Source organism: Crocodylus porosus, unplaced genomic scaffold (assembly GCF_001723895.1).
Source record: "Crocodylus porosus isolate Cpor-Errol unplaced genomic scaffold, CroPor_comp1, whole genome shotgun sequence".
Lineage (NCBI taxonomy): Eukaryota > Metazoa > Chordata > Crocodylia > Crocodylidae > Crocodylus > Crocodylus porosus.
In genome coordinates, this window is record NW_017728925.1 from 15,763,922 (window position 1) to 15,774,377 (window position 10,456).

Consider the following 10,456-nt stretch of genomic DNA (forward strand, 5'->3'; position numbering starts at 1 on the left):
AAGGAGGGGAAGGGGTAAGAGCTGGTTGTAAAAATAGATTCCTGATGTAGCAGTGAGTCAGTGCTTTGCCAATCCTGTAAAAATGGTGGGTAATTAAAAAAAAAAATCTCTCATTGGCCGCATGGTTTTCTCGTCTAGACGGACCACGCTGCTCAGCCCAATGCTGCTGCAAGAAGCTTGTCTTGTTGTTCTGTGCCTGAAATGTGTCGCTGCTGGCCCCTGCTGGGACAGGCTTGCAAAAGGAGCCCTGGAAATCGGAGCTGCGACCAGCTCAGCCCGTTGGAGCCGCTGAGCTTAGAATTCAACACCAAGTCACTGGTTTTCACTTAAAACCTTATTTATTAAGCCACCAATCTCAGGGCTCATGGTAGAGGTGATCTCTTTCATTAGACCAACTAGATTTTTGCAAAAAAACCCAAACAAACAAAAAACAAGTTTTTAATTTTGCAAAAATCTAGCTGGTCTAATGAAAGAGATCACCTCTACCACAAGTCCCGATTGCTTTTTCCTCTAGACCAATACGGCTACAACCTGGAAGCACCCCACTCCTGTGCTGTCCCCTGCAATGAGTGGGGCCTGATGCTTAAGTGGTTCCCCCTCAAGGAGAAATTAAATCAGCTTCTGACATTTCCTCCTGCTGCTTGATGTCAATGGGAAGGGTCCCCCCGCACACACACATCCTTGCTTTCTTTAATCACAAGGAACATCAGGCCCCATCTCACCTGGAAAATACCGTGGTGATGGAAGAACTGGCAAGACGAGGACGCGGCAATTAGTAACTGAGCAGCCGAAAGGGAATTCAGAGGAAAGCTTTGAAAGCCTTCATTGTTCACTTTACATCTATTACATGGCAGCAGCTGATATTTTGGGAAAGAGGTGTCTTTTTAAAGAGTCAGTAGACCTGCCCCTTCAATTAGAGGAGAATGCGAACAATAGGCATCTTCCAGATGGCCAAAGTAGTCCTGGCTTTAAAACCAGAGCAGAATTGTCATCATTACCGATCCTTAGGCAAGGGAGGGGAGAGAAACCACCTTCATAGGAAAATGTATTTCCCAACTGCTTTGCACACGAGAAAGCAGCAAAAGCAGGCAAACCTGGGCTTACAGACCCTTTCGCTCCCCTAGGGCAAGGGGTCCTTTCAGCTAGAGGGGAATCAAATAAAACCCGATGCATATGCTCAAGTCACAACATCCCAGGTAGGTGTACTGGTACCTAACCAACCCTGCCTCTCCACCACTGCTTGCATGACTGGGATCCACAGGGCTGTGCAGGGCAACAGGGAAAGGGATGCCAGAAAAAGCCCTCTCCAGTAAGAGCGTGCGCCCATCTACAGGGAAAACTCAGATAATTCCCCTCAACCCACCACCACAAAAGCTTTTTGCAGCTCAGTCAGGTCAAGGGACCAGTTTAACTAGATCAGCTCAGAATTACACCTTCAATCAACAACAAAGCTTTTTCCTGCCATATATATGCCAGGTTAGCTTGCATTTACACTCACAAAGTGCAGCTAGGGAGGGTTGTACCTTTATCTGCAACCAGTTTAATACCTCCTGGCAAAGCTTGGGCAGTGAGGTTTGCAATGCAGGTGTGTCCTCCTCTAGCCAGTCTAACCTGCGTGGGTTTCTTGCACTTGTATAAACAGCATCAAGTTAAAAAAATTCAGATAGCTGCAAACCAAGGATTTGCAAAAATCAACAAGCCTGTGCACTGGATAGCATTGGTACTGAGCTCAGAACCAGCGTCCATGTGGCCAGGACTGCCCCACCTCTGCCACCAGCACCGTGGTGGCACTGAGCTGCTCACTGAACCTCCTCTGTGCCTCTGTTTGCTGGCCTGTAACGTGAAGGGAAAAAATAAAACAGCTGGGGAAAGGAGGGAGCATTAGTTCCCAGCTGGGAGACTGTACTGAGCAGGTAGAATAAGTCTTTGGGGGAGAGGAGTTGCTGTCTTGTAAGAAAAAAGCAATGCCTGCTGCAGGGTCCGAAGTGCAGGGCTCTGACCCTGTGGTCGTGTCTACATGTTCATTAATGCGCTGTAGTTACTGTGCATTCAACTTTGTACTTGCCTAACCAAGTACTCAATAAATGTGCAGTAACTACAGCTAACCCCCAGTAGCACCGACGAACGCTTTTCTAGTGATGCTACTGTGCAATAGCCTAACAATACTGTGCAGTAGCGTATCAGCAGTTTGTGCTGTAGCGCACTACTGCGCATTAAGCATCTCGTGTAGACGCGCCCAGTCTATCAGAATCTGGAGCTGTTCTCTGGCTTCGGGATTTTCGTACAAGATAATTATTCAGGCTGCATTGGTTCCCCTGGAGCTGCCCAGGGCCACACAGAGATCCCAGAGGGACATTTCTTTTGCTTCCTATGCCTCAGACTGGGCTGGAAAGGCTCAGCACAAGCTGTTAACTGTTCGTGGTATTTAAAACAAGAAATAAGCAGGAACGGGGGTCAACATCAGCCCCTGAGAAACAAAAAGCCTGCCTTGGCCTGGATTGTCTCATAGATAAGGGCTGAGAACAGCCACTCCCATCTGCAAAGCTTTGTTCAGGATGCTGGGGGGAAAATAGCAGTTGCCTTTGAGGGCTTCTGCAGCCCTTATTTTGACTGAATCCAGTCCCGAGATAATGAACACTTCCCTTGAAGCAGTGGGAGCTGGCAGGACGCCATTATTCCCCCTCCTGAGTCGGAGCAGAAAGGTTACCGCAACCTGCAGATAACCTCTAACTGAAGAAACATAGCCAGAAAGATTATTCATATCAGGAATAAAGAGGATCATCTGGGAGTGCAAAGCAGCTTTGCTGGAGACGATGATCTTTTTAAAAGCACTTGGAGCACAGAGGCCCGGGAATAGATCTGAATAATGAGATCCTCTGAATAATTCAATGGCGCGCGGGAGGGTAGGCAGCATGCCTACAGCCGTAATGACTGTGGGGCCAAGGGGCCTCTCCGCAGCTGCACGGCGAGTGCGTACCCAGAGGTCCCGAGCAAACAGAGACACTAGCCGATGGCCCGGTGGGTACCGCACTCGCCTGGGAGGTGGCGAGCCCAGACCCTGCTCTCAAATCAGGCCCAGCAGCGGCTTGAAACCCAGGCTTCCCGCAGCTCACTGGGCGACCAGTGTCTCCAGCAACCTCTGTCCCACAGCAAAGTGAAGGTCTGCTTTTCCTTCGTGTTAGGAGAAAAAGAAGTGTCCAAGGGCGGTTGTCCTCGGTGCACTTTTCCTGTTTCCCACACAGCAACAGCAACATCACCATTTCGCTACCCTGATCCCATCTGAAGATGCACGCTGTCACTTGTCACCTTGTTGTATCATGTGAGTCGTTTTTTCTTGTGGTCATTTAAAACACCTCCTTCTTGTGTTAGCCAAGTGCTTTTCCTTCTTATGTTTTCCTAATTTTCCTTCTTGCGTTAGCTAGGCACTGCTGAATTGGGCCCTTCCAGTTGCGCATGCGTTCTGCGTCCCATGCTGCCGACGGCCCCGCATTTCCATTGCAGAGGTACATTTCTTTTGCTTCCCAGATTGGGCTGAAAAGGCTTCTTAAGCCCCTCCCTGCCACCCCCAGCACCTCCCCACCGGCCTGAACAAATGGTTTCGTGTTGCTTGATTCACAGCTGCTCTTAGGCCCTCGGAGGTCTCTAGGATCAGGCCCCACTCCCCCTTCATCTACCCTCTCACACCATCTATTTTACCTCTCATCTAGATTTTTCCTGGTCAGCAAATCATACGTCTTTAATGCCGGGCAAAACGAGAAGGATCGATGTTTTAAAGCACATCACCGGACGATGTCGTGGTTGACGGTCTGCCTGCATAGAGAACAGGAAGAGAAACCTGAATGAACGTTTGCTCGAGTGGTCTTTTGAGATCAGGCGTGAATCTTTGCCGGCTGCAGCCTGTCTTGGCCCTTTGGCTACGGAGCGGAGTCATTTCTGACGGGAACGCATCAGCGCTGCAGCGCTTGGCGTTAAGTCATCCCTCCTCCCCCATTGCCACCCTTTCTGCTAATTTCCCCTGGAAAAAAACAAATGGCGCTAACGCAGCAGCTCGGCTCGGCTCCACGGGACGTGCTGTCCACTGCCTAAACGCCGCTTTTGACTTTGAGAGCTGCCAGGAGATGTTGTCATAGAAACACAAAGATGGCATCTGGGAACCTTTCCAGCCCCCGTCGCGCAGTGTTAGCATGCATCTGGGTCTTCACAGACTCCTTGTAAGGGCCACGTTTTCTTCCAGGCCCATGCACTTCAGCACAGGCAGTTTAAACAACTCAAGGGCCTGTTTGCACCTCTCCAAGCCAACAGAGATGCTCCTGTTGCCTTCAAGAATCAAGCCCCAAAGACCACCACCAAGCACCCACCTCTCCATTTCCTCTCCCTCCCAAATCAGCATTACGCATCCACTGCCTTTGCTGGGTGCAGGCTCGGTTGTAAAGGCGTTGCAGCAGTTCACCCCAGTACAGCATTTGACCTTCAAGCCGATCGAGTGTTTATTTTCTAGCTGAATTAGGCAATAAATCCAGAGCCTTTTCTCCCTTGCATTCAGCTAGTCATAGATTAACTCGGTGATTAATGAGGCAAAAGATTTGCTATTTTATGTTGATAGCAGAGGAGAGAAAAAACCCCAAAAAACAAGTGTGCAAGCCAGACAGCTGCCATCATAAAAAAAAATCTGGAGTTAAATGGATGAGTCTGCCTGGAATCCATGGAAATAACAGGAACAAAGCGGTGGCAGTTTAAGGATAACCCAGCTCGATCGAGCGCAACAGGGGGAGAAACAATCCATGGTAACATACCCTGCCGTTCCTGGATGAGACATTAGCTGGGATCAGGGCTGAACAGCTGACGGCAAATGTGATAAGGAGAAAGAAAAAAAAATCAGGTGGATTTTTATGAGCAGAAGACCCATATCCGCAGTGTTAGTAAATGGGGATGCAGCAAACAGTCAGTCCAGTCTTTCCACCTTGCGAGCAGCCCCAGAAGACACCACGCTGCAATGCATGCCCCATTCAGGGCAGCCGTCGCACCCTGCAAGCAAACGAGACGTTGACCAAATGCGCGTGGTACGATACTCCAGCCCGGGCCAGGCTTTCTGTCCGCGTATTGGTATAAAGCTCCTACCACACCGCTCCTAGACAAGCAGCATGCAGAGCACCTGCTCCTCAGATAGCTGGCCAAGCAACTCGGTGCACAGGAAGACTGCTAGCCCCTTGCAAAGACTCGGCCCGGGGAGGAAAGCCAAGTGAAAGATCTCATGGGAGAAGGAAAAGGCTGGAATTGCCCTGCAGCGGGAGTTGTTGGTGCGCACGGCGCTGCAGGATACACACGCCCAGGCCGTACGGGCCTGTGGAGATTTGGCCCATTGCTTTCAGGAGAAGCAGCGCGGCAAGATGCTGTACCAGTTAGCACCGGGGTATCACGTTCGTCAGGCTCCGCAGGGCTGGACCCACAGACTGGCTTCCCATGCTGGATCCAGCACATGAGGCCAGCCTGGCATGGACCCCGCCTGCAACACACGCTGCTGGGACTGGCACAGGCTGCATGCAGCAGGCAGGCCCAGTCTGAAACCATGGGCCAGAGGACACCCCTGAGTTAGAAACTACCATCTCATGGCTTCATTTGATCAGAGATGGTAATAAAAGCAGTGCTGCAAAAAGCCCCGTTGTCACCACCATCTCCTGCACCCCTCCACCGACCTTGTGGCTGCAGGTCAATAAAACCAGTGCATCAGTCCCAGACCCAGACCCCTTCCTTGTGACACGAGAGCTGTTTGCAGCTCTCCGTGCTGGAAAGAGCAAGCTGCGTTTGTTGGAGCCACGCTTTCAAGAGTGACGAGGGGTTTGCTTTGGGGGCACCTTACGTTTTTGAGTTCCCTTCAAGGGCAAAAAACAGGGTCTGAAAAACAGAGACATTCAAAGTACCCGATCACTTGGAAACTGAATCAGCCTGTTAAAAACACTCTCGCACATTGTGTCTCTGGCATTTGGAGCTGAAATCCCTCGGGGTGACAGCAGGAGCGGCCCGACTTGTACTTCTGTCAAATCCCAGGGGGGCAGCTGCCTAAGGGTCTGCTAGAGCACTGCACCGCCAAGAGGGGCTACCTGCAGAGGTGTCAAGAGGGGCTACCTGCAGAGCGCCGGAGGGATGCAGCGCCTGCCATCGGCCGCACCTGGGCAATGCCAGCGAGGTCAATCCCTGCTTCTGCTCAGGCGCAGCTGGTCCATCCTTATGTACCAGAAGGTGACCAAAAAAAATACGCAGGAGGCACCTCGTCCCCCTTTGGAGCTGCTCTGAAGCTGATCTGAGCTAGCAGGAGCCTTTCCTTTGGCTTCAAACAGGCTTTGCAAGCTGCTGGGATGTGTTAGCACCCCCCCGCCTCGCCCACTCTCATTTCACAGCAATTCAGATGTTGCGGTTGGGGCAAGCGAAGCTGCTGTTTTACCTGGAGAACCTGCATTTAAATTGCCTGGTCCCGGGGGGGATGCTATAAATCCTCCGATACCTATGGAAAGCTACATTTACTATAGACAGTTTCCATGGAAACCACATTCTCTCCCCGTCATTCATTGAGGCCTAATACAGGCAGCCGGTCCCCCGTGTCCGGTTAAAATTCCATTCACACCTTCTCCTATTGATAATAAAAAGCAACCAAGCTGTGAATGGCTTATCCCTTCCTCCACTGCTGTTCCAATAAAGGGATGATTTTTTGAGTTTTTAGCCTGTATTCACCTTTTCCCCATATATTTTCTGGCACTCAGCCTGAAGTCTGGTTAAACCACTGCATCTTGTTGCAGGCACATACTCCCTAGCATTTCAGGGCATTATGCAGGAGAAAACACAAGCTTAAAAAACTGCAAACAGATAGCTAGGTGCAATTATCCTAACATGGTAGCATCCCCGTGCACACTCTCCAAGCAGTCTTTTCAGCTTTGTTTTAGAGAGCCAGAGAGCATCACATAAATAGGCGCTGACGTCGGCCCCCAGCACAGAGGAGATGGCACGCGATGGCAGTTATGGCTTGCCTATCCCAGGAAGATGCACAGTACATGACCTAAAATGTAAAATTAAATGACGGGTATGCGTTCCCCATCACAGATAGCTGAAGCAATCTGAAATTACTCGGGTGGATTCGTTTTTTCCATGTTGGCTGAAGTTCTGCCCTACGGCATGCTGCTAACCTGTGATCTTAGGACAGAACTAACGCTCTTGTCGGCTTCGGGCACTAAGAAGCTGCACAGCTGTTGTTTTGGCCGTGTCCTGACTTCAAGTTTTAATCTCCCTTACCTCAGGCATTTATAGGACCTTTGCTACCGTCATCTCAGGATGCTTTGCAGTCTAATGCGTGCATCCTCAGAACACCCCAGCCAGGTTGCAATTGCTCATCCACTCATTACAGGCAAGGAACTGAGACTAACTGGTTTGCCCAAAGTTGTTCAAAGTCTCTTACAGAGAGTGGAGACTTGAACACAGGATTCCCCAGGTGCTGGGCTGGCATCCGTATCCCTGCAAAGCCCACCTTTCCCTGAAGCTGATACTATTCATATGAAAAGGCTATGGAGGTTAACAAAAAAACTTGTTAGCACATATTAACAGCACCTGAAAAGGCGCCGTTAGCTGGTCACGCTCAGCTGATTACATTTAGCCAGACTGCAAGATAGTGCTAGTCTATATTTTTTATGGCTGTATATAAACATCATTAATCCCACAGGCCATAAAGAGAGGCAGTTTCACCCTGCTGCTTTTAAATAAATCAACTTAAACAGTTTGGTTAAAAAGCACACCTTTGGCTTGCTGGGAAAAATGACAGAGTTTAATGAAAAAGGCAGCTGGCAAACGTTGTTAAAAACTACAAAAATATTTTAATCAGCCGAAGCAAATAATTGCTGTCCTCTCTAGAGGAGACTGCTTCCAACACTTTCCAATGGCTTAGTCTAGTTATCACTGTCCAGACTATGAACCCAAGCCCCTGGGATGTTAGATAGCTTCAGGTTTGACTGGGTGAAGTAAAAGCTGACACTCAGCAATTTGTAGGCTCCAGCTGAGATCTCAGTTATGAAGATGGATGGATCTGGTCTGGGAGCCGTGCCCCTGGCCAGGTTCACATGAAGCACCTTGGCCGTCCGACTTCAGCGTGTTATGCTTTACCGTAAGTTTGTTGCCTTTTGCTTCCAGGCATTTATTGTCCAGTTCGGGTTGCATTCAGCTTGCTAAGTCTGAACCTCAGTGTTGACTGCTACCCTGGAGCTGCTCTGAAAAAATTGGGTTTGTGATGCAAATGCCCGGCCCCCTGAATTCCAGGACACATTGTCCGCTATTTCCTATGACTGAAATAACATGTGGGAAGAGCCAAGCTCTCAGTCTGAACCTGAGCAAACTGCACGCCGAACCCAAAAGGGCACATCAGAGGTCATTAGCAGCAACGGAGCCAGCGGGCACGGGATTACTAACAGTGGCACAAAGCCACCCTGAGATCGAGGGCCTTCCACATCCACTGGCAGTCCCTGCCACGGGGACCTCGCAGTGGACAGCCGAGGCAGGCGAGGAATCATGGCACAGAGGGATTCGAGTTAACCCTCCAACTTCACATAGAGCTGCAGCAGCGCAGGGGCCTTGTTACCCCAGCACCTGAATTACTAGACGTCCGCCAGGGCTGGGTGGGTTGCATCCTGTGCCAACGTGCTTTTGCCAGTGCAGATCAGAGATGCGTTTGCTTGAGCGCATTTGCTTCCTTGCAGCCAAAAGCAGGCTTGGCTCAGCGGCTGGGGTGCGATGCGCAGGCTGCCAGAGGCAGTGCTTGACTCAGAGACAGGTTTCACTGGCAGATTTGTGGCCTAACACTTCGCCGTGTGTACTGCAACATGCCAGGAAAGCTGTCAGTCTCCCGGCTCGGCTCGGCTGGGGATTTGCTGCAGGGTGCCAAATGGGAGTGTGGATACCTGGGCAATGCTTGCAACTTTGGGGGCAAAGGGTTGTCAAGTGGATGCAGCACAGCATGTGCAGCAACAGCTCAGGAAGCACCTGAGCACAAGGTGACTGGAAGAGCCAATGCCACCCTCACCCCTGCTGCCTCTTATGGTTTCCAAGCCTTGTCCATGACCTGCCCAGATGGCCCGTCTCCAGCTGGGGCTCCCCAGGACCGCTTTCTCCTCCTGGCCCAGGGCTCAGATGCAAGACAATGGTTTCCTGTTAATAACCACACTGAACCTGAGGCTCTTAAGTTATCACTGGCCTGCCCTGAATACCTCTGGTTTTGTTGCTGGCCACGCTCTGCATTTTTAGCAATGCAACATCTAATGAGGCCAAAACACAGGCTTGGGGCTGCCAGTCCGTAGCTGGGACCTGCGGCTTGGGAATTCTTTGCTGGGTTAGCCTTTGCATGGCAAAATAGCTGGGATCGGAGGACCTGGACTAAGAGACGTGGATGAGACGCAGCAGCTTCTTTTCCAACCCAGTAGCAGAGACCACGGGGCACCACCTACGTGCAAGGATTGTGTGTCAATATTTGGAGGGCTTTTCAGAGGCCATGAGAGCTCTACAGGGCTGGCATGCCATTTCCAAATGCACATCTGGTGATACTTTAAAGCATAAGCAAATAGTTGAGGAAGTAAAAACAGAAGCAAGAACAAAATTGAAACCAAAAGCTAAAGAAATTGTTGTACAGCAGCTTCTGGAAAGCAGTTACTGGGGAGCCTACAGAGCCATCCTCTCGTGTCACTCATTGAAATGCACCCCACGATACAGGAGATGAGCATTGCTACGTTGAAGGGGAGAAAAGTTTTGTACCAAGCTTTGCTTGATTAGAAGATATCCCCCCTGCTCCTCACACGCACACACACTTCTGCTGGTGTTTTCCAGGCTTATACAAGTTTGTATTGGCAGAAATGTCCAAAGAAAGAGAACATTTAAAGTTTATTAGAAGGTGTTTGTGAGAGGCAGGGCTCCTAGGAGAGCCAAGTCAAAGAATCGTGTCGTCAAAAAGGAAGAAACACCACGTGATCGGTCTCATAACCACGGTGTGCTGATTGTAATAACAGCCCCAATTCTAACTGTGCTTCCTCATTTGTTCCAGCTTGTCATGCCCGGAGAGAGTTAGACTTCCTGAGCTGGGTCCATCGATACGAGGCCCTTGCACGTCTCCTTGCCCGGGGCGGGTGGAGCCTCTTGGTGGTACAGTATAACTCCAATAATCAATCATCAAGCTCTAGCACGCACCAAGATAGGAAATACTTCAAACGAGGGAGGAGGTAGCAAAATGCAGATCCAAAAATTAGCTGCAAATACTGTAGACTAGTAACTCTGAAAGGCAAATGTGAAGCTGTTTGTGGATAACTTGTGGACACAAATAGACTTACAATGAATTCATCAAAAAAAAAAAAAAAAGAAAGGGTGGGGGTGGGAGGTGTTCCCTATCAACTGTTCACTCCTCTACAGTTGCAGCCAGCTTTGAAGTGGTGCGATG